The sequence below is a fragment of the Suricata suricatta genome, chromosome 9, assembly GCF_006229205.1.
Source record: "Suricata suricatta isolate VVHF042 chromosome 9, meerkat_22Aug2017_6uvM2_HiC, whole genome shotgun sequence".
Taxonomy (NCBI): Eukaryota; Metazoa; Chordata; class Mammalia; order Carnivora; family Herpestidae; genus Suricata; species Suricata suricatta.
The window spans coordinates 106205335-106229589 of NC_043708.1; the positions used below are offsets into that span (position 1 = coordinate 106205335).

At 53.7% G+C, this 24255-nt stretch overlaps 1 protein-coding gene and 1 long non-coding RNA gene across 4 annotated transcripts in view; one reads left to right on the forward strand and one right to left on the reverse strand.

Moving 5' to 3' along the window:
* The first annotated feature begins 12 nt into the window (after window positions 1-12).
* Window positions 13-24255, forward strand: part of PAQR5 (progestin and adipoQ receptor family member 5) — a 75130-nt gene continuing 50887 nt past the window's right edge. For 2 of the 3 annotated variants that reach the window (XM_029952639.1, XM_029952646.1), the window contains exon 1: window positions 12078-12194. The gene's annotated coding sequence lies outside the window, so the exon portion shown is untranslated. Of the gene's footprint in view, window positions 37-12077; window positions 12195-24255 lie in introns of those variants that run through there. The other variant, XM_029952640.1, reaches the window with a different exon arrangement.
* LOC115302705 lies at window positions 7949-9216 on the reverse strand. Its single transcript, XR_003913596.1, has 3 exons — window positions 8986-9216; window positions 8755-8887; window positions 7949-8338 (listed from the first exon to the last, which is right to left on the reverse strand). It is a non-coding gene; the product is annotated as an uncharacterized LOC115302705 (long non-coding RNA).

A 24255-nucleotide genomic window follows, 5' to 3' on the forward strand; every position in this document is an offset into this window, starting at 1 on the left:
CCGGACGCCGGACGCCGGCGCCCCCTCGGGACCCAGGTAACCGAGGGTGGGACTCCGCGCCTGGGGTCCGCGCGCACCCCGCCGCCGCCTCCTCCACGCTTTTGGCCGCCCGCCCGCCGCCCAGGGGGCCGCTCTCGGAAAGTTTGCGCCGGGACCGCCGCGCACCGGGCAGAGGCGACAGGCAGCCGCATGGCCCAGCGCGTGGAGTCGGAGCGGAGCTGGGGCGGACGCGTGGGATCTCCGAGGACGCCTGGGGACCCCGGCCGTGTTGCTCGTTCCGTCTCGCACTCCCCTGAGCGAGCGTTTGCGTCCCTCCCCGTCCCCTAGTCCCTTTGCAGAGCCCTCTGATGGGGACTGCGGGAGTTGGTGAATTCTGCAGGGCTGTTTACATTCGCACTTCCCGCTGCCTCGGGCCAGACCCACGACGGGAGAGCCTGTAGTGCCAGGCTGGGTGCGGGCGAGGGGCCCTTCTGCCCAGGGGCGGGGGAGGGCTGGCGGCTGGGCCTTGCCGAGGTGGGTGCCCTGCCACCGGGGCCACCGCCCGCCTGGGCATCCTTGGCTCTCCCTGTGCCCCTGTTGGATGAACTGAGCACAGGACGGAGGGTGACCCCCCTCTCCCCGCCCCAACCCTGCAGGGGCCTAGCTAGACCTAGAGCTCAGTGACCTTTGCGGACCTGAGCAGAATGGGCATTGTGCAGCCTAGGCCTTGAGGAGACCAGCAGGTGTGGGGATGGGGGTGAAAGATGCCCCTTTCCACGCAGAACCAGAGAGCACAGATAAGGGCGGTCCGTGGATCAGAGGAGAGCTAACACCACTAACAGGGACACGTCTCTGATCTCATTTTCCCCTCCAATAAACCAGGGAGTAGGTCTCATTCCATTTGCAAAGTGGGCAGCGGGGGTGGGGGGCAAGGGGAATGGTGGACCTGAACTTCAAACCAGTCTCCTAGAGCTGGATGGTTGGTGCGCAGGTTTGCTGGGCCCTGACTCAGCAGGGGTTCACTTCTTCTCCCCTCCTCCCCTATTCTCCTGGAAGGGGTAGGTCAGGGAAGGGCACCTCCAAGACCAAGTAAAATCCGGTCAGGCAGCTCCTCAAGAGAAAGCCAGCTCCTTGCTAAGCTCCAGGACTGCGGGAGGCAGGCACCTGTTTTGTTCACTGCTGTAGCCATAGCTCCGGGCGCCCAGAGGGTGCCCAACAGGAACCAAATGAATTAACCTGAAAGGGCAGAGACTCTTTCTTTTGGAAAGGTGGCCGACTCCCTGACTGACTCCCTGCCACCGAGGGTCCTTGGCATCCTTCCCCACTTGGGGGGGTTTGATGCTTAATAAAACAGTGGGCGGATCCGTAATCCCCTGTGCCTTTCCAGACAGGTGGGCTTTCCCTTTGCCCTACATCCACTCCTGGCCCAGGAGAAGCAGAGGGAGGTGCGTTCTGTGCCCGGCTTAGCCCTGCCCTGGGAGGCCGTGGGCTCTGTCCCTGGAGTCCTACCCGGCTCTCCGGGAAATCTCACAGGAAACTGGATTCTTCTTTGCCTCCTTCTCCTCCTTACCCGTTCATGGGGCACCCATGGATTGAGGGCAGAGAATGTGCTTGCCTCAGTTTCCTCATTTTGTAACATGGGGACAAGAGTGTGCATGGTTTTATGGAAAGCAAACTGTACGAGATGACTGTGATTTGCTCGTGTGTATGTGTCTTAGCGCAGGCTCCCCACGTGGGCTCGGAATACATCTGGGAAGCCATCACACATCTTCGTCTCCCTCAGAGAGCTGGTCTTATCCCAAGCACACAGAAAGTTCAGAGGAAGCATCAAAAACAGTCTCTAGAGGAAGACAAGGTGCTAAACTTGGTGGAAAATGCGATTTTTTAAATGCTCCCCATCCTCCTGTAAGCAGAGAGGTGTTCTATCTACCAGAGGGACCCGAGTGGTCTGAGAGCCCCTAGGGGTGGAGGCGGTCAGCGTCTCCTTTCTAGGCCATGGGCAAGGGGAAGCATAGCAGGGGTGTAGGGCTTCCCATGGCAGGGCCCTGAAGCCTTTTGGGACCCCCGACAGGAGCCCCGTGGCCCCAGACTCCTCAGCAGGCCCTGGTGTCTGTTTTGCCCTCAGGACAGATCAGTGCGGCCAGAGTGGGTCAGTTCTGTTCCCTAGAGGAGGCCAGGGGGCATGCAGCGGGGGTGCCAGCCCTTGCAGCCCCTGTCACCAGCTTCAGACCCAGAATGCCTCAGCTGGAACAGCAGTAGAGGCCATATCCCTTCGACCCCCTCCCTGCTGTATTTTCCATAGTATTTATCATCGGTGAACATCCTGTCTAGTTTCCTTTTCTATCTCGTTTATCATCTATCTTCCCTGTTAGAATATCCGTGCCGTGAAGGCAGAGCTTGATGTCTGCCTTATTCACAGCTCTCCCACCAGGGATCAGGGCCATGCCTTGTATGTAATGGGTGCCTAGTTAATATATGTTGAACAAATGGGTACATTCAGCCTGCCCTGCCTCTCCTCATGGGGAGACTGAGACCCAGGTTGGAGGCAGAGCTGGAGTTCTTAATGGCACTCAAGGTCATTCAAAGCCGGGTCTCTGTCCCCTGTACCTGGGTGCTGCCTTGCCAAAAGCCTTCAGGTCACCCAGTAGGGCAGCCCCTGGCTGAACTCATGGCCACCAACGTAGAGTGATTTGAGAGAAGCCAGGGAGGAGTGCTCCCCGTCAGACCCCCATCCCCAAAACAGAACTCCCAGTGCTGCTTTCCAGAGGTCAAAGGTGCCTTACTTAGTGGTGTAAATAGTGGCCTTTCCAGGCAGTCTTTTAAAATCCCCTTGGACACCAGAGAACCAAGGAGGAGGACCAAAGCCAGGTCCACAGGCAGCCCTGGGGGAAAGGACGGAGCTTCAGGTCATGGGCCAGGGATAACAAAGCAATCCGAGAAGGTGCGACCAGATGTGTGGGCCCAGAAGAGTGAGGACATTATTCTGCCCGAGGCCCTGGTGAAGGCTTGGGGCTCCTAGACCTCACTTAGGAATCTGATCAGCGTGGTTTCCTTGGAGGACCTCAAACAACCCCAGTGCAGGGACAAGCAGGACGGAGAAGCTTGCGTGTGGCGGTGGGGTGGAGGTCCGAGAATGGTCTACCATAGAAGCCGCAACTTTCTATGCAATAGAAAATACGGAACCCATCTACACACACACCAGGCGGCTTCAGCCCCGCCCCCATCCTTCTTTCAGCTGCCATTTTTCAACAAAGGAATTTTATCTGTGTCTCAAGGCAAAACTCTGGGCCCCCTGTGTAGCCAGTTGGAGGAGAGGAGAGATGGGACACAAAGACTTCCCAAGGAAGCTCTTAGGGCCATAGGTGGGAGGTGGGGGTCCCTGGAGGCCTTTCCTCTTCACCTTCACAGGTAATGTAGCCCCTGGCTTCTTCCCCCATTGCCTGGAGGGGTGATGGTTGCATTTTTACTACTAGGAAGAAGCATTCCGTAATCGTTAGCTGTTTGCCAGGCACTGTTCTCATCACTCTGCTGGAATTGGTTAATCTTTACGATAACTCCATGACCTTGAAGGCATATCATCTACATTTGACAGATGAGGAGACTGAGGCCTGGAACAGTGTGGTGTGTGTAACTTTGCCCAGGATAACACTTGTAGGGGGCAGGGGCGGAGGGGGGCAGAGGCAGCCTGGGCAGTTACAGCCTCTTGGCCATGCTGCCTTGGCTTGCACAGACGGAACAGGGAGCCTGGAGGCTGGGGTGGCCAGCACACGCCTGGGGAGCTTTGGCTATTCCCCCCAAGCCCTGCTCTTGACCCCAGATCCTTTTCCATTGTCACTGTGGTTTGATGCCCCTGTGCCTTGGGGGAAACATTGGGAAATTGTGCCTCTAGGGATGTTTGTGGAGGAGCTTACCAGCTGCTTGGAAAAATTGGGGAGGAAGGTGGGGGAAACAAAGATAATGCTTTGGCTGAAGAAATGAATCCAGAATGGCAACTCTCCTATGTCCCAGCCCACTACCTCACCCTTGCTTCCCAGCTGCTCCCTATGGGCTCGCCTCCCCTGGAGCGCACCAGACCCTGACTGCAGACATAGCTCATGCATTCCTGACCCCTGGCCTTCTCTTTATCACCCCCATCACTACAAGTTCAGAGGCTTCCGGCAGCAGTGCCTGGAAAAGTACGCCTGTTGTAACATGGCGTGAGTCAGTCCTTCTTGATCGATGGGGTTGCACTATCAGCCTTGACCTGCACACCGGTGCCTGGCCCACAGCTGGAGACATGGGGCCGGTTGCTTTGGGAAAAGGACAAGGATGATTGTAGATGTTATTTTGAAATTATGCAGGTGCCAGTGAGGGGCCAGTAGGTGCAAGGGAGACAGCCATTGTTAGTGTCTAGGAAAAAAGGCAGTGTGTCCCAGAGCAGTGGTCCAAGGTGGAAGTCCTGCCCTTGCCGTGTTCCCTGAGGCAGGGTTTGTCAGCCAGGACCACTCCCAGCGTGCTCTGCAGGGGCGTGAGGGGCAAATTTTACCTAGGCCTCAAGCCGCCATTTTGCCTGAGCCCACCATTGCCCATGAGACCTTCTCTCCTTTGATCATTCAGGAGCCCCCTGGCCAGGCTTACCACGGTGGAAATGATTGGGAGCCTGTCAAAGGCCCAGAACCCAGACTTCATGAGCTTCTAGATCCCGTGGTCCTAAATCCAGCCCCTCTGCCAGCCTGCTATCAATCTTTGAGTTGCTCACTGCACTCTTGGGAGCTGAAGGCTGCTGTGGCTGGTGAGGACCCATGGGTTCTAATTCTGCTACTGTCTCCTCACAGTGTGTCTTTGGCTCTGTCCCCTCCTGGGCCTTAGTTTCCCCATCCGTAAAAACCAGCTTGGCTTAGATCAGGGTTTCTCACCTCAGCACTAATGACGTCTGGGAGCAGGGCAGTTCTTCATTGTGGGGATGGGGCTGCCCTGTGCATTATGGGATGCCAGCAGTAACCTTGGCTTCTACTCATTGGACACTGGGTGCCAGTGCCCCGCCCCCTCACTTCCTTCTTGACGACCAAAGATGTCTCCAGATGGTGCTAAATGTCCAGGAGGCAAAATCATCTCTGGATGAGAACTCCAGGGGGTCACTGGTTGAACACCCCTTGAGGATTTATCCTCAGGAGCAGGGACACGTTTGTCTTTTCCAGCCCCTAATTTATAAATATGGACAGTGCATGAATGGGAGCGTGGGGGTAGGGGCCCCAAGGGCTTGTAGGGTGTGACCGATGTGCACTGTGAGGAAAAGGGAGGCTCTGGGCCACTGCCTCTTGCTGAGGACCAAGGCCAAGTTCACTTTGCCTTCCAGACCTTGAGTTACATAAGAAGGTGGTGGTGGGAGCAGGCCTGTGGTCCCCTGAGCACTCAGGTCAGTAGCCCTCCAGCCAGTGACTAATAGTCTCTACTATGTGTCCTAAGGGTTCAGCTTCTCCTCCACAGACCCCTCTCCCCTCCTGGCTGCAGGCCCAGAGAGGACACAGGAAGTGAATCAGCCCACCCACTGGGCAGCAGGGACGGGCAGGGGGGAGGAAAGCCAGGGGTGGGGGACACAGCCCAGTGGTGTAAGACGCAAGGGCCAAGCACAACTGCACTGACGCAGCCCTGGTTTTATTTTGTTTATTCCTCTCAAGTTAGCTGTTTATTAACTGTGTCCACAAAAGCCCCTTCTGACCTCATCGCCTGTTGGGCGAAAATGTTTCTCCTTCATGGGTGGAAGGGGTTTGTCAGTGAATTCTGGAAGCAAATCACTGTTCTGGGGACAACAGGCTGTGAGAGTTGGGATAGCGTTAACCAAAATGATTGGTTTGGGTTATTCGTTCTTTTTCTTTAAAATTTTTTTTTTTACTGAAGTATAATTAATATAGTTAACAAATTGATGTCAGGTGTACAACATAATGGTTTGATATTTGCATTCACTCCAAGGGGGTCAGCATAGTAAATCTGGTCACCATCTGTCCCCTTACAAAGTTGACTTAAAAATTTTTATTTTCTTGATGTTTAATATTTTTGAGAGAGGGAGACAGAGGGAGATACAGAATCGGAAGCAGGCTCCAGGCTCTGAGTTGGCAGCACAGAGCTCGATGCAGGTCTCAAACACACAAACCATGAGATCATACCAGAGCGGAAATCGGATGCTTAACCAACTGAGCCCCTGGGCGTCCCCAGTGTTGACTTTTAGGATCTGCTCTTGACAGCTTTCAAGTGTGCACAACAATATTGTTATTATTTTTATTTAAAAGTTTATTTATTTTGAGAGAGAGAAAAAAGGGAAGGAGAGTCGGGGAGGGACAGAGAGAGAGAGAAAGGGAGAGAAAGAATCCCAAGCCGGCTCCTTGCCAACAGCGGGGACACAGGGCTCAACCTCAGGAACCCTGAGACCAGGGTCTGAGCCAAAATCAAGAACCAGACACCTAACAGACTGAGCCACCTAGGCACCCCTGTGCGACAATATTATTGACTACAGCCACCGTGCTGTACGTGACGTCCCCATGACTTACATATTTTTTAATTGGAAGTTTGTACCTCTTGACCCCCTTTCCTTATCAGCCTCATTGGAAGCCTGTAGACGGCTGTCAGCTGTGGGCTAGGAGCAAGTGAAGACACAGCCCCTGCTTGCACAGAGACTCAGTGTGTAATCGCGGAGCTCCGAGGGTGCTGCCCTGTAAACTCTGCACCCCCAGAGCACTACCTGAAATGCACCCACTGAACACTAACTGAAAGTCTATACCTGTTAAACACTAGCTCCCCATCTCATCCAGCCCCCACTCCCTGGTAGCCAGTGTTCTTCTTTCTGCCTCTGTGAATTGGACTGTTCTAGGTCCCACGTGGGAGCAGTAGCACATGACATGTGAGCCCTCCGCCTGTCTGCATCATGCTTGCAAGTTCATGAGGTGCGTCAGACTTTGCTTCCCTGAAAAGGCTGAGTAGCATTCCATCGTTAAGGATATGCCACATTTTCTTGATCCCTTCACCTATTGATGGACATCTGGGTTCCTGCTGCCTTAGGCTCTTGCCGATACTGCAGCTGTGAATGTGGGTGTGCAGATAATCTGTTTGGGTCCCTGTTTCAAGGTCTTCTGTGTATACTCCCCGTAGCAGAATTGCCGGGTCACACAGAAATCCTGCAGTTAACTTTTTGAGGCATTGCTGTACTGGCAAGGAAGAAGTGTTAGAAATGGATTTTAACGATAAGCACGAGATATCCAAGCATCTAGGTAGAGGGGAGGTGGGGGAGGGCAGGGCAGGGCAGGGGAAAGCCTGACCTGTGCCATGAAGCACCTGGTGCATGTGTTTGGGGCTGAAGCCAGGTGTGGCTGACGAGGGGGCCACGGAGAGGGGCGTGGACCGTGAAGGGGGACGGACCAGGCTGGGGAACGTGGGCTCCCAGCTGTGGGCCGTAAGAGGTGCTGAATGGGGTTTTAAATCAGGAAGGGATACTAGCCAATGCCATCTCAGAAGGATGTCCGTGCAAGTGGTGTCAGGGGTGGACTGGGAGGGAGAGAGGCTTAAGCCAAGGACCAAGTGGGTCAAAACTAGATAGCCCCGAAGCCAGGTTGCTGTGTACATGGAGGGAGCAGATCTGAGGGTGGACCTGCTTTGGCGGCTGGGTGAATGGAGGTGCTGGGCGCTGCCTCAGCCAGCCGACGGGGCTGTGGTCGGTTTGACAGGATGATGATGGGGTGAGCTGGGGCCCGGCGGGCTGGAAGAGTCTCTCAGGGGATGAGGGTTGGAGCGGTGTGCAGAGCTCTGGAACCCGGGGAGGGGAAGGGGCGGCCTTGGGATGGCACAGAAGGCCCAGTAAAGCTGGAGGCCAGGGCGCGGCCTCTGCCTGGTCCGGGGCCATCCCTGCCCTGAGTGCTTCACCTGCACTTGAGGCTGGGCGCTGGGGGCGGAGCTGAGGTAAACGCCAGCCAGGGACTTTAATTCATTTATTCATCCCACAAAGCTTCGGAAATGGAACCCAGCCCGTATCTTCGTACCATTACACACGTAGTCGCATTTGGGATTGGTGGTCTACAGCAGAAATAGAGTGTGGGATGAAAGTGTGTCATGGGCACGTGATTTAGTCCAGGTCAGGGTCACCCCAGCACTGTTACTGCCATTCTGGACCAGATGGGGCTGCCTCGTGCATCGTAGGATGTTTCAGAGCATCCCTGGCCTCTACCCATTAGATGCCAGTAGCCACCCACATGCCTGGCCCATTTGTGACAACCAAAAACATCTTCCAGACATTACCAGATATCCCCTGGTGGGACAGAGATCTCCTTCAGTTGAGATCCGTTGGTCTGGAGGCCAGGAAAGGCTTCTTGAAGAAATGATGTTAATCCAAGCTCTAGAAGAGATAGAAGAATGAATCAAGATTAAACAGCTGTGGGGAGCAGGGAAGAGTATTCAGGGCATAGGTGACAGCGTGTGCAAAGGCCCGCACATGGGAAGGAGCATGAAGGCAGACCAGCAAGGGGAGGCATGGTGGACGTGGGGAGGGTGGCCGGATCCCAGGGATACTTGGGAGGGAGAACACGCAAGGGAGCCTCCCGGACGCGCAGGATGGAACTGGCTAGAAGCTGTAGAGTGACATTTGGGCATATTGGGTTGGCTTCCCTGTGGGGCCCTGAGCTCAAAAGGGTGGTGTGGCCAGAGGTGCACATCTGGAGTCACACGCGTACCCATGATGAGAGATGCCTTGGGGTGGACGAGGCAGCCCAGGGAGAGGGTATGGACCAAGAAGAGAAGAGCAAAGAGAAGGACCTCTTTGGGAGTGACCGCTTTGAGAGACTGGGGAGGAGGTCCTGGAGAGGGAGCATGCTCGGTGCCGCCTAGCGCTCTCCGCTTCCGGGAAGCAGCTTCACCAGCTTCGGACGCCCTCTTCCGGAGAGGTTTTCTGCACAAATCAGTAAATGCATATATTTGTTCATTCTCCCCAGAGGGCAGCACACAGTATGGCTTTTTCTGCCCCTGGTTTGTTCTTTTCCCACTTACCTCTCTCAGGATGCTTCTGGACTGGTTCATAGAGTGTCCCTTCCTTCTTGTTTAAGGCTATCGGATGTTCCACTGTGTGGATGTCACACATTCATGTGAGGAATCTCCTGGTTTTGGGATATCACCAACAATGTCCCCCTGAATCACCCTGTCATCTAGTGATTTTGCAGTGTAGGTGGTTCCTTGTGGGATCCAGTCTCAGGAGACAAACTGAAGGGCCAGCAGGGGTTGCGTTTGTATTTTGAAAGATATCTGCAGACTGTTCTCCGTAGAAGTTTTAGAAAGATGCGCTCCAGCAGCAGTGCAGGAGCGTGCTCTGGTCCCATGCCCTCTTACATGAAGTGTTACCAAACTTCCTGATACTTGCCATTCTGGAAGATAAAAGTAGAGTTTTTTTTTTTTAATGTTTATTTATTTTTGACAGACAGAGAGTGAGCAGGGGAAGGGCAGAGAGAGAGGGAGACACAGAATCAGAAGCAGGCTCCAGGCTGTGAGCTGTCAGCACAGAACTTGAGTGGGGCTCAAACTCATGAACTATGAGATCATGATCTGAGCTGAAGTCGGCCGCTTAACCGACTGAGCCACCCAGGCGCCTCTCTCAATAGAGTTTTAATTTGCAACTCTTTGGCTATGTTCACCAACACAGAGCCACTTATGTTTCTTTACTGTGAATTGTCTTTTCATATATGTTGTCTCCTTTCTCTCAGGTGGTTGGTCTTTTTCTTATTGAACTGAAGGCGATCTTTATACATGAAGGAAACTAGTGTTTTGTCTAGAATATCAATTACAAGAGTTTCCCTCACAGGTGATCAAGAAGTTTTTGGCCGTTGCTGCTATTTTTTTAATATATATTTATGAATGCCAAGGAAGAGAGTCATCTGAATGGCGGGTCCCTGGGGGGGGGGTCCCTGAGGAAGCCCTGGGGCCAGTTCCCGGTTGGGAAACTCCTCACTGCTGTGTAACAGGCAGAGGGAGGGAGGAGGCTGCCGGGCAGATAGTGGAGTTCGTCCAGGGATGGGTGGTGTTGACGAGGAATCAGAAAGCTAGAGGGGTAGGAGAGTGATGGTTTTAGCAAGCGAGCAATTGATTACAAAGCACTGGACGCTGAGCTGGATGCAGGGGGGCAAGTGAATGTGTCGTGTGCTTTCTTAGAATAACGGTCCCCACTGTTTATAGCCTGCCTGTGATCTGGAGTCCTCCTTATCTTACACTCACATGCCACAAATGTCCCCTGCCCTGAACCACCCAGGGCCAACGGACAACTGGGGACACAGCCCCCGTACCCCGGAGCCCACCTGAACTGTTCAAACTAGCCAACCCTAAGCTAGTCACCCTGCCCTGCCTTGCCTTCCCCATGGAGACCCTCATAAAGGTGGTGGCCGGTGTCTTCCCCTCATTCCTTGCTGCCCCCTGAGTAACAGGTGCTTCTCCATGTGGCCCTGCGAGGCGTAGCATGCCCCATCTCAGGAAATGTGAGGAATTGGTGTTAGCTTCTCCATGTGTCCCTTGTTCACTTCCATAAATTAAAATCTACAGTTGAGACAGCAGTGCCCCTGAACAGGGAGGGAGTATGAGGGTCCATCAACTGCAAGTCCCAGTGAGGCTCCAGAACTGTCACAGTGAGGGTGGTTAAATAAGCAAGCTGTCAGCGTGGGCTTCCTGGAGGAGGTGGCTTGGCAGTGAGGAGAGGCTTCGCAGTAGGGATGGCAGGAGACCAGATTAGGGGACACAGGGCCGTGTCGATGGAGGAGGGTGGGCGGTGGTGCAAAGTGAGGCTGGAGGAAAAGATAGGAGAAGAGGCAGGTCTGATGGTGGAGGGGGGAGAAGAGATAGGGTCCAACATACAGGGTGGGTCCTGTGGATACTTGTTGAAAAAAATTTTTTTAATTCCCAGGAGTAATTTGACTTTGCGTGAACTCCCTGTGGGGGTTCAGGGTGGGGCTGCTTCTGACGGTGAGCCTAAACAGTGATAGGTGGTCCAACCCCACAAGGTCTGACCGAACGAATTCCCAGTAAGACAGCCACCTCCTGCACCTTTTTTTTTTTTAATGTTTATTTACTTTTAAGAGACAGAGAGATGGTGCGAGCAGGGGAGGGGCAGAGAGAGAGGGGGAGACACAGAATTGGAAGCAGGCTCCAGGCTCCGAGCTGTCAAGCAGAGCCACACACAGGGCTCAAACTCACAAACTGTGAGATTCTGACCTGAGCTGAGGTCAGACGTTCAACTGACTGAGCCGCCCTGGCGCCCCCTTACCTTTTTGATGCCACGTTAACACCACCCATCCCTGGGTGAACTCACCTCCCCGCCTTCACTCCCCCAGCTTGGTACTGCCAGCCCCACACGGGCTCCCTGCCCTTCAGTCCTGGCCCTGTTTGCCGCCTGCCTCAAGCGAGCCTCCGCATTCCTGGGCCCCATGAGCATCCGTCCTCTCTTCCAGAGCCTCCCTCAGGATCAGATCCCGTACCCACCAGCAGGTTTTGAGCTGCAGGTGGCATATGGATTGAGAGAAGCATTCTCAAAGGCCAGTCTTGGGAACATGGTGAACGGGGCGCTGACGGAGGAACGCTGGCAGTGGCACCGCGGTGTTGGAGCTGGGCCCCTGCCCCACGCCGCCACACACCTCGCAGTCTCTCTGGGGCAGGTGGCAGGGACAGCTTGCCTATTCTGCCAGTGTTGGCCCAGATCCTGGGCCTGTGCGCTCCGGGCCAGTGAGCCCAAAAGGAGTTTATACGCAAACACATGCGCACGATTGGCAATTACTCCTGCCACCTCGCGATTCCTTTATTGCTGCCTGGAGAGTTATTTACCTTTTTGAGAGTGGAATTTGTGGGGGAAATATTCTCATATTCAGCAAGTGCTTATCTGGCTCTTATGAACTCTGAACTGGGCCGTGTGCTGTGGGTCTTAGAATGCGGTTGTATTTGCTTTTCTTCCCTGGGAAAGACACTGTGTAATGATTCACCAACGTGCTGGCCCCGGCCGCCGGGTGCAGGGAACAAGGGGAAGCCAGCTGGGCTGTGGTAGGCCAGGCAGACTTCTTGAAAGAGGAAGCGCTCGAGCAGACAGTGGGTGTGGAGAAGGTGGCGGAGAGGAAAGGAAGGGAAAGGAGACCCAGTGAGGAGGTCCTTCGTCTGGCAGTCAGCCGCCAGCTGTCCATGGGGGAGCTTGAGAGGCAGGAGGATGGTCATGGCTACCCTGGGGGAGACAGGTGAGCCATCAGGACGGGAGGGGACGGGAGGCAGCCGAGTCCCTTGGGCTCTGTCATGGGAGGGGTTGCTGTGCCTGCCGCATGCCCTCCACTCTCTCCCAGGGGAGCCCTGGGGCCCCTCGGGATGGACTCAGTGACCTTGCACTTCCCTGAGGCTTTGCTAACTCCTGAAGGTCCTTGGGTTGCCCCCAGGGCAGGAAGCAAGTATTTGGGGATACAGGCTCCCAAGGTGCTTCTTGGGGGGGGAGGGGTTTCTTTTGACAGTAGGGGTGGGGAGCTGCAGCTGAAATGTGGGATGTTAGTAAGTGTGTTTCTTGGATGTTTGGGGTACACATCCTCTCTAGAACCTGACGTATGGTTTGAAAAAAAAAGTCAGTGATAAAAATAGGAAACCATGCGAAGGAGAATGAAACATTTGGCTTAACCACAAGGCTGGGGAGAGGATGTGGGAGGGAGAAAGTGACAGCTCTGCAGCCCTCCTCCCTGCCCCCTCTCCTCCTCCCTCCTCCCTCCTCCCTGCAGTCCTGGTGGGCCTAATCTTCACTGTCCTCCTAGCACCTGGCCCTCCGAGTCCAGCTGATGCTTAATGTTGGAATTTTGCTCAACAAGCCTGGGGGCTTCGGGACTTACCTGAGGACCAGCTTGCTGTGTGATCCTGGGGAAACGGCCCGACATCTCTGGTTTCGTCTGGGTCTCACACCTGGCATCTCTTCTAGAGAAGTTTTGCCTTTGCTTGTCATCCTCCAGGTTTTTTTAAAGGTCTGAAAAGAGCAGAAGAGGGGTCTGAGGAAGTGAATCCTTGGGGGGGGCGGGGGGAGAGTCTGGGTTAAGGGGGGCTCTTGGGCCTGGCTAGGCCAGATGGGCCTCCACCCCTGCCTGGATTCGCTGTGTGGGAACACCCACCCTTCATTGTCCCCAGGCCTCTGATTTGACTTTCAAAGGGAAAGCACCCCTCCTGATAAGGTGGGCCTTGTTCCATTAAGGCCGGCTTTGGGCTCCAGGCTGTGGTCTCAGTGTCCTGGTGTGAGGACCGTGGCCTCTGTAGGTGAAATCGTACCTGCAGTGGGAGAGCAAAAGTGCTCTGTGCTGCTGCAGGCAGGTGGGATAGGGAAACTGAGGCACGGGCAGGTTACGCTGCCTGGGGGCTCCCAGGGACAGCTCAGTAGATGTGAACTGCGTCTTCGAACTCCTTGTCCATGTTGTGTTTCCTCCGACTGGTTATGACAGACCCTAACCCCTCCGGGTTCCCTGCTCTGATCCCCCTACCCCCACCCCCCAGGAGCGCCGAGTGCTGTCGTGACTGTGGAAGTAGGCTCACTTTGCTCAGGGAGGAGGGTCTGGGCCTCTGTATGAAAAGTGAGGGATGGAAATTTCCTCTAACAATTTCAGCTAATCCCAGTGACACCTCCCCCCGCCTCCCCAGTGTTAGGGAATGTACCTTCAGCCCTTCCTTCAAGGCCCAAACAAATGAATCTGTAATGGTGAAATTCACACCGCTGAGGTGACCACTTTGCCCGCCTCACACAGACACAGTGTGACATCCCTGGGCCAAGAAAGAAGAGAGACCTTTTTCCTAGAGTGTTTCCGTCTTGACAGGCTTGTTGCTTCACGGTGCTCTGTGGGACACTGTGGGGACAGGTGTTTGAAGCGTGCAAATGATCGTTTTCTTCTCACTGTCCATGTAGAGGCCTGGTGTTCCCTCCTTGGGCAAAGCAAATCATTTTGCACACCCACCGGTGGTTGTGGGGGCTTTGGGGAGCAGGGAGAGATGACCAGGGTCAGCGACAGATGCAGCTAGAACCCGCCCTTACCACTGTCACCTGCTCGCCGGTCCACGCAGACTCTGGGAGGCCCTGTTGGGTTCTGGGCAGACTTCAGGGTAGGGGCGCAGGCCAGCCAAAGCCTCAGAGGCGGTCCAGCAGCGGAAGCTCCGAGAAGGTGGGGGGTTGCCACTTACATTGTCCTGAGCCCTGGCTGCACCCTTGTGAGGGCTGGTTTGGAAGGACCTCTCATTCCCATTCTCAGGGGCTTTGGAATAAAGCATTTTGCCTTGGCCTTTGGAAAAAGCCGGCGCTTAACAATGCTGGAATAATGACCCGTGTCACATGTTGGCCAGTGGGGCTCAATCCACCGCCGTATTCAAACATTGTGAAATGTGCTGGTTATGTTGTTGGGTTAGCAGGAAAAATACCGTTCCCGTGAGGAGGAGGGAAGGTCAGCTTTGCAATCTACCTTGTAGCCCATGGCAGGCCAGGGAATGAACGTCGGTGTAAACTCGAACACCACTGGACACCCACCGTACACTAAGCCCTTACACACTGGCCCTTGTTCATGCTCACCATGGTCCAAAGGGGTAGTCACTCTGGGCTTTATGAAAGTGCCCCCACCCAGGGGCATAGGGTGGAAGCTCAGTGGGGTGTAAACAGCCCATAAGGGCTTGGTATAGACCAAGGGACTTCAAATGAACATCATCCCCATTTTACAACGGAGGAAAGTGAGGCCGAGAGAGGTGCCAGGACTCAAAGCCAGGTGTATCTGACTAACATCACCGATGGGAACAATTGTGTGTGACAGAGGCTCCTACTCGTCTTAGCCTGGCTATGGGGCCACGCAGAAGTCACCACACTCTTTCTTGTCTGGCCCCTTTGTCCTTCTCTGTGCCTCAGTGTTGTCCAGTCTCAGCTGAGGGTTTGGGCACATGCCAGCCACCTCCCCCACTCCCTGCCCAGTCCTCTTCCTTCTGCCAGGTCACACCTCCCCAGCTCCTTGCTGCCCCTGACCCCTTTCCCTGGCACCCGTGGGCTGTGTTGTTTGGGTAATAATCCCCTGGACTAGTTTTCCCACCAGGTCCATCAGTTAACAGTTGCCCCCAGGCCCAGGCGAAGCACAGGGCTAATGATTGCTAAGGAAGGCGGCTCGTGAATTTGAATCATCTGAGGAAGGAGTGGGGGGAGGGAGGGAGGTGGCTGTGAGCTACCCGGCCCAGAGCGGGGCAGTGGTCAGTGGTGCCAGAGGAGGCCCAGAAGCAGATGGAGGAGAAGGACTGGCATCTGAGGGGCTCTGGTGGATGCTGAAGGGGAGACAGAATTTTCCTGGCCAAGTATGAGGGTCAGGACATCTGTGTACAGAAAGACGCGACTGGGTGGTTGAATAATGATTCACATGTGGCTGTGTGGCCTTCGAGGTAGCTGTGACTCCCCAGTTGGGTGTATCCGGGAGGCAGGTGGTCCCTCAGAGAAGCCTGTCTTCTCCCTTCCTAATCGATCCCTCATAGTATTACTAAATGTGTCCTCAGGAAGAAGGGATCTCTTTGAGGGCAGCTGTGATTGCTCACACCCCACCCAGCAGGGGCTGAGTCACGGACACCTGCTCACCGAGGACATGTGAAACTGAATCTAGACGCCCCTCCTTCAGGACCCACCACTGAACCCTCTCCCATTCTGCCTGCCTCCCCTCTGGGCACACGCTGTCCGCCTTCCCCTGCGGGCACTGGTCCCCACCTCCCCATATTTCTGCTCACTTTGGACTCCGAGAGTCTTGTCTCTGGAGTGGATCTAGGCTGCGTGGAAGTGGTCAGTCCCAGAAGCTCAGCACAGTTGTCCCAGGACTGGGCCACACGTGGGAGTCAGCACTGGAGCTTAACAACCAGGCAGGTCTCAAAAAAAAAATAAATAAATAAATAACAAAGTGGGGCGCCCTGGGTGGCTCAGTTGGTTGAGCGTCTGACTTCAGCTCAGGTCATGATCTCACGTTTGTGGGTTCGAGCCCCGCGTCAGGCTCTGTGCTGACAGCTCAGAGCCTGGAGCCTGCTTTGGATTCTGTATCTCCCTTGCTCTCTGTCCCTCCCCCACTCATGCTGTCTCTATCTCTCATAAATAAACTTTAAAAAGAAAATAAAAAAGAAAATAACCAGGCAAGTCTTCAGGCTGACCCCCTAAGGATTCTGACTCCAAAAGACCGAGATGGGCTCACCTAGTCTGTTCTGAGTTCCAGCAACAACCCCTGGGTTATTTGGATGCACGGCTGAGTTGGGGACTTAATGTGAAAGAGGCTTTCCAGGCCCCTCTCTGCAGCCCTGACCTCACCCTCCTCCACAGAGTAGGTGCCCAGATCCCCTCTGGACACTTTCACGGTGGGGCACTCAGTGCCCACGGAGCGGGCCTCCCTCACTGGGGGACAGTGCCTCTGTGGCTGGAGCCGGCTTCCCAGGAGAAGCCACCTGGAGGTCTTAGCTCTGACCTTCGGGGCTGCATGGCCTCCTTCAGGTTTCCAGACCTCCCCCAGGATGTGGGAGGGCACTGCATGCCCCGTCCTCACTGGGCTCCCTCCTTCCTCCTGGGGTCTGGACTTCCTTGGCAGGCTGACAGCCTTAGTTCAGACTTTAAGTTTCGGATCAGGTTAGAGTCTCTGGAAGGCGGCAGAAATGGGAGCGTGCATTCTCCAGCAGCCTGACATTTCACCGTGGGGGTGAAGGGGACCCTGGGGGCCGATGAGTTGCGAGGTTCCGACGCCCTGGTCCTCACTCTGCAGAGCTCAGTGGTAGGTAGGCCAGCCCTGGGGCTGGCCAGGACCTTAGCCGTCTCAGCTCAGGCTGAGCCTGTTGTCACCGGGCTTCACCTTCCCAGTCTGACTTTTGGAGAGATTATCCTAACTGAGCCATGGTGGGCCGGGGCGGGGGGCGGGGGAGCAGTATATTTTAAAACTTTCTAGCAGGAGGGCCACCTGGGCCAGTTAGTCAGTTAAGCGTCTGACTCTTGCCCAGGTCATGATCTCAGCTCAGTTCATGGGATCGAGCTCCGTGTCAGGCTCTGCAGGCTCTACACAGATAGCAAGGAGCCTGCTTGAGATTCTCTCCTCTCTCCCTTTGCCCCTTGCCCCCCTCCTCTGTCTCTCTCCCCAAATAAATAAATATATATATATTTTAAATAAAACTTTCTAGGCGGTTGTAAGGTGCATCCTGAGCTGAGGGCCACCGTGCTACATGCCCGGCACCCATAGGTTCAGCTCCGACTACCCGGGGAATAGTTAACACTGGAGTAAAAGAGCCAGGGCCCCCTTACTCTGTATGTCCTGTAATATGGAAATGTTTTATTACATTACATGTATTTTATAAAGCTCATAAGAAGGTATTTAAAAATTTAAATCAAATATTTAAAAATTAAAAAGTACAAAAATGTATAATGCCTTAGAACATCAAGTAAATGTAAAATTTATAAAGATGGATGTTCTGGTTCTAGTCCATATTCGCAGCTAAACACAAATGAAGGGTTTGGCCCATTAAAAGCCACACACTTCCAAAGTGCCAAGTCCAATCATGAAAAATTGGAAGATGAAATATTATCTGATCCCTTTTTAAAGCAGAATCTTAAAAAAGCATGCTGGGGGTATCCTTGTGTCTCAGATATGTTTTCCTGTATAAAATATTCTAGCAAGAGCTGTTCCTGGCTCTAACCCTAGCCAGGGAATGGTGAGAAGATATATTGGTGAGATAGCTTCGAATATTTTCCGCTGACAAGGCCTTCTGGGTTTTTTTCAGGGACTGCAGTCTTTTATTTATGAGGAGCCCTTGTTTTTGTTTCTGAAGCAATTCCGGTTTATCCTCCAGTTGTTTGGTTTTATCTTGTTCCGATGGAGATTCGGAGGCAATGTTTCCTGTATCAGTTTCACAACTGTCGTGTTGACATTCCACCTGTTAGGAGAGCCTCCAGATAGAGTAGTAATTATTCTTGCTGGAGAGTTTCGCGTTGTCTACAGCCAGGCATTGCCTGAGTAGGACTCAAGACCTATGTCCCATCTCAGGGATTTTTGTGTATTGTTCTTGTTTTTGTTTGTTGACTTTGTGATTGTCTCCTTTTTAAAACAGGTACAAAAATCGAGACATAAGCATAATGAGTTCCCACAGCTGGCCTCAACAGTGCCCAGCTCATGGCCAGTCTTCCTTCATCCCTACCCTCACCCACCACCCCTGCCCCCAGTTGGCTTCTGTCGAAGCCGGTCTAAGACATTATCTCCTTTGACCTGCAGTTCGTCCACTGTACCTCTCAGAATGCGAAGGGCCCTTTAGGACACCTGCTGTCGTTCTATTATTGCGCCCTAAGAATTAATCATCTCACCATCATAAAATATCCAGGGTTGAGTCCCCCAGTTGGCTCATACATTTTTTTTTTTACAGTTGGCATGAGATGTCAGATCTTAAAAATCCTGAAATAAAAAACCTGGGGACCAAGCAAAAATAACACTATTTTGGCACTAAAGCGCAGGATTTGTGAACAGAGCATGGCAACCACCAGGCAGAAGGTTCTACATGAATGGGCCAGACCCTGCCTTTGGGGTTCAGAGGGCAGTGGGCAGCAGAAATCATTTGGTTGTTCAGCAACCAGATTGATGCATTAATCAGTAGTAATAGCATGCTGGGTCCTGGGCTGGGCACCGTGGATATAGCCATGAGCCGGGCAGACTCGGCCAGTCTTGACTGAGTGGGGCCAGGGCACTGGCATTTCACTGTGAAGTTTGTATCTGGGGTGATAGACACGCTTGTGAGCGATACTTGAGTTAACCTTGAAGAATGGGTAGAATTCCGTCAAGAAGAGAAAGTGGAGGAAAAGATAACAGGAGGTGCAAAAGCATGGAGTGTTCAAGGATCAAGAGAGATGGGGTGTGAGGGGGCATGGGACATGTGGTAGATGTCCCCAGGTGAGGCTGGGGCTGGGTGGGCCGTGGAGGCCTTGAGGATATGCTACGGAGCAGTATCTTCTGGGGCCTTCCAGAGGAGACCCCATGCCTTTGTCTGTAGGGACATCAAATTTGGACCACGAGTCAGGAGAGTAGAGCCTTGTAGGAACTATGAGTTATTTGGATTTCTGGGCCTTTCTGGAGCCCTCCATCCACTAGACTGGGAGTCCCGCATGTGGTGGGGAGGCAGGCCTATGTCTGTCTCGGACTCCATGGATCACCAGGGTGGGCACGGGGCCTGGCACACAGGAAGTACTCACTTTGTGTCCGTTGACTGATGACCGCCCCGTGCTCCCAGTGCAGGGCACTCCTGCGTACCCCCACCCTCACCATGGTCGTGACCGAGGGAGCCCCTTTTAAGCTTCGGCTGGGGGAAATGTGATGGCTTTTTCTAGATGGGTGGGCTATTTGTCTTCATGGCTTTCTGCACCCTGGTGACCCTGAATGGGGGACTTGCAGGACCAGGGCTGCCCCTGGGCCAGCAGGGGGATAGGGCACCTGGAGGAAGGCTCAGATACGAGCGTCTTGGTGGGCGGATAAGGAAAGGCTGGTCTTTGCAACCCGTGGATTGGCTCACATGCTAATTTCTCAAGATTTGTCAAGGGTTGGAGCACTGACTCACTTGTTTCCTTTTAAGTGCATCGTTGCTTTAGTGACGCAGAAAACCATAACACACATGCTCATTGTGGGCAAACTCTAGTGTTCTAGAAAAGGAGGAGGAAGAGAGTAAAGCAGATCCCTAGGGCTCACCACCGTCTAGAGGGAAGCTCTGTGGACAGCCTTTGGGGAACACCCTTCTTCCAGACACTTTCTACCCATAAATACAAGCAGTTAACCGTAACACGGTTTTATGTGGCTGGTGTTCCAAGATTTACGCTGCTCCAGAACCTGCTTTTTCCATCTAACAGCATGTCATGACACCATTTCCTGTCCATAACCACAGATCTGTAACATTTTCAATCGCCCCACCGTGCAGCTTTGCATGGCTGTATCATAACTTACCCAGCGAGCTCTCTCTTGCCAGAAATTTGGATTGTTTCCAGCGGTTCAGTGTGCCGAAGATTATCACTCAGCTTCTCCAGACGTGCAGTCACGGCAGTAGCTAGAAGAGCGGGGAGGGCGCGCACAGAGGAAAGGTTGGGTCCATTCACGGAGTCCTAAAGCCACGCTGGAGGTCACCATGGCAACCCCTCCTCGCGGGGAGCGCCCATTAGCTACATCTCCAGCCAGGGAGGTGGGTCAGAGCTGAAAAGGAAATTTTGCTGTTTTTCAAGCACAATTATAAACCCCGGGGCAGAAGGGACATGAGGGAGCATTAATGCAGAACCCAGATGGTTTGTGCAGTGGGAATAAGAGAGAGCCACTTTTATTGAGTGCCTGTTATCTGCTAGGTACCATGTTTCTTTCCGTCCCCGCAAGAGCCATTATACTCTTATTATCCTCATTTAGCTGATAGAAAATTCAAGGTGAAGAGATTAGGTAATCACCAAAGGGCACAGGTAAATGCTGGAGCCAGGATTTGAAATGGTCCTGCGCACCCACCGCTCAGGACCATACCAGCCTCTCCCCGTCACCATCCCCGAGACCTCCCGTGCTGACTCCCCATCACCTAGTAAGTTCATTCCCGCCGCCTTTGCATGGTGCCTGCCAAGCCTTCCTCTGGGCTCTTCTCCAGGTTCCACCTGGTACCCCCTCCACCTCCGTGCTGAGCTGCGGACAGCTCCCCGAATGTGTACTGCGCCTACCTCCGTGCCTCGGCCCCTGCTGCACCCTCAGCTTAGTTATTTTTAAATTTTTAAAAGTGTTTATTTGAGACAGAGACAGAGTGCAAGCAGGGGAGGGTCAGGGAGAGAGGGAGGCACAGAATCTAAAGCAGGCACCGGGCTCCGAGCTGTTAGCACAGAGCCTGATGCGGGGCTCGAACTTTCATACCATGAGATCATACCTGAGCTGAAGTTGGACTGAGTCACCCAGGCACCCCCTGCACCCCTCAGTTTGGAGCAGTCTCTGTCCTCCATGGCGGCTGCACTCCTGTTTATTCTTCAAGACTTCACTCAGACTTCAAGGAAGTCTTTCCTGATGCCCCGGTGTGACATGCCCCTCCTCTGTGTTCCCCAGAAGCGTCAGTTGTGTTTTGTGTCACTTGTCAGGGCTGATCTCCTGCACTGAGAATGGGAGCTCTTAAGGGATGAAAGGGTCCATCACCATTTCCTACGGGAGCCTTGGACCCGTAGTGGGCATTCAGTAAATGGGCGCTGAATGAATGATTAAAGGACCAAGCGTATTTCTGTCCGCTCCCCATTTCTGCTCCCTGACCTGGGCAGCTCTCCCCAGGGAGAACACAGGGATGACTTTAACCTGGCCATCTTGGATGAGTGCCCTGTGTACCGGCACCTGCTCCCGGCCTCCCCGCCTCTCACCTGGCTGGTTCCCCAACATTGCCCCGCAGCACTGGCCCCGAGCCTCCGCTCGGCTCGGCTCACTCCTTTCTCTCACACTTCCTGCCTTGCCCTACCAGAGAAACCGAGTTCCTGGGACAATCTTGTGGATCATGGCTCCTGCCCTCCGAACTCTGTCAGCTTTGCTTTCTCAGTGCCATCAACCTAGCTTTTTCTCATCCCTTGGGTCTCCTGTCTGCTCTTCTCCCTCGAGGGGACCTTTGAAGGTCACTTCTCTCTGCCTCCTAAATCAATCTGTAGCCTTGATTTCTCCTCCAAGACATGGTCACATACTTTTAAACTGCAGGGGCGCCTGGGTGGCTCAGTCAGTTAGGCCTCTGACTTGAGCTCAGGTCATGATCTCATAGCTTGTGAGTTTGAGCCCCACGTCAGGCTCTGTGCTGACAGCTCAGAGCCTTGATCCTGCTTCAGATTTGGTCTCTGTCTCTCTGCCCCTTCCCCACTTTGCTCTGTCTCTCTCTCAAAATATAAACAAATATTTGGGATGCCTAGGTGGCTCAGTCAGTTAAACGTCTGACTTTGGCACAGATAATGGTCTCACGGTTCATGGGTTCAAGCCCTGTATTGGGCTCTGTGCTGACAGCTCAGAGCCTGGAGTCTGCTTTGGATTCTGTGTCTCCCTCTCTCTCTGCCCCTCCCCTACTACGCTCTGTCTATCTCTCAAAAATAAATAAACATTTGGCGGCGCCTGGGTGGCTCAGTCGGCTGAGCATCCAACTTCGGCTCAGGTCATGACCTCACAGTTCATGGGTTCGAGCCCCACAATAGGCTCTGTGCTGACAGCTCGGAGCCTGGAGCCTGCTTCTGATTTTGTGTCTCCCTCTCTCTCTGCTGCTCCCCTGCTCATGCTCTCTCAAAAATAAGTGAATGTTTAAAAAATTTTTTTAATAAATAAACATTAAAAATTATTTTTTAAATTTCAAACTGAAAACCTGTGCAAATGAAGCTCAATTTGATTGAAATCTGCCCTGGTCTTACTGCCTGCCTTCATGGGTGTCACTATTTCCCAGCCCCTAGGGGATGCTCATGCTTTGAGACCCAGGCTTGCTATGATCAGACACCTGACCTTGATCACCAGAACTCAAACTATAGATCTCTGGGCTAGGCTTGCAGGAGTGAGGGGGTTTCCAGGAGCCTGACAGCACTTACCTCCATTTACCCAGAGGGAAGGAACAGCCAGTGGTAGCCATGTGTGAACTTGACCTTCAGATTTGTTAAGAGAAACTAGAATCCGGGTTTCTATACGATGTCCCTTGATTTTTTAATGTTGACCTACATTTGTTTTTCTTAATAGCCTTTATTCTTTTTTACAGCAATTTTAGGTTTTTAGGAAAATTATGCAGGATGTAGAAAGCATTCCCCATGCCCCCTTCCCTCCTACCCCCTTCCCCAATTATAAATACCTTGCATTGGTGTGTACATTTGTTACACCTGATGAACCAACATTAATAAATACATCATTAACTCATGCCCATAGTTACCTCGGGGTTCACATTCTGTGTGCTTTGGCCAGGATATAATGTCACGTATCCACCATTATAGGATCATGCCAGTTATTTTTTTCCATGCTTATTTTTGAAATGCTTTGGAAGCCCAGAGCCTCTACTTTCCATGCTCTTTCCTCCCACGACACCCCTCCTGTTCATTTTCTCGTCCCTACCCCTCCTGCAGCCCTTCTCACCCTTCTGGGCTCAGAAGCTTCCTATCCCTGGACAGGGCCAGGGGGCTTGCTGTCTCTCCTGTGTCCTAGCAGACCACAGGGTCCCCCTGTGTCCTAGCAGACCACGGGGTCCTCCTGTGTCCTAGCAGACCATGAACTCCTCCTGTGTCCTAGCAGACCACGGAGTCCTTCTGTGTCGTAGCAGACCACGGGGTCCTTCTGTGTCGTAGCAGACCACGGGGTCCCCCTGTGTCCTAGCAGACCATGGGGTCCTTCTATGTCCTAGCAGACCACAGGGTTCCCCTGTGTCCTAGCAGACCATGAACTCCTCCTGTGTTCTAGCAGACCATGGGGTCCCCCTGTGTCCTAGCAGACCACAGGATCCCCCTGTGTCCTAGCAGACCACGGGATCCCCCTGTGTCCTAGCAGACCACGGGATCCCCCTGTGTCCTAGCAGACTACGGGGTCCCTCTGTGTCCTAGCAGACCATGAACTCCTCCTGTGTCCTAGCAGACCACGGGGTCCCCCTGTGTCCTAGCAGACCATGAACTCCTCCTGTGTCCTAGCAGATCACGGGGTCCTTCTGTGTCCTAGCAGACCACGGGGTCCCCCTGTGTCCTAGCAGACCACGGGGTCCCCCTGTGTCCTAGCAGACCATGAACTCCTCCTGTGTCCTGGCAGACCACGGGGTCCTCCTGTGTCCTAGCAGACCATGAACTCCTCCTGTGTCCTAGCAGACCATGAAATCCTCCTGTGTCCTAGCAGACCATGGGGTCCCCCTGTGTCCTAGCAGACCACGACGTCCTTGAGGGGTCTGCATCCTCCCAGTACCTAGGACAGGCCATGAGCGCTTTGGAATTCGCTCTGCGCTTGGATATGTGCTGGGTCTGTGACTTCCAGAGAAAATGCTTTTTGGGTGCAGTTGATGACAGGGAGAGAGCAAGCATGTAGCAAGTGACAGAGACCTGGGCGAATTGCTAGTTTCAGTGGCGGCAGGGAGGAGAGAGGAGGTGTCTCAGCAAGTGCACCTGTGGAGGAGGGGAGCTGAGGACAAAACACAGCGCTGGGTGTCTGGATGCTTGAATCCTTAGTAGGAGTGAGCGGAAGTCTCTGGAGGGAAGGGAACAGGGCCTGAGCCACCATGAATGTGGTGAGTGGCCTTGCGAAAGGGGCCTGAGATGGCTTCGTTGCCCCTTCCCCCACGTGAGGA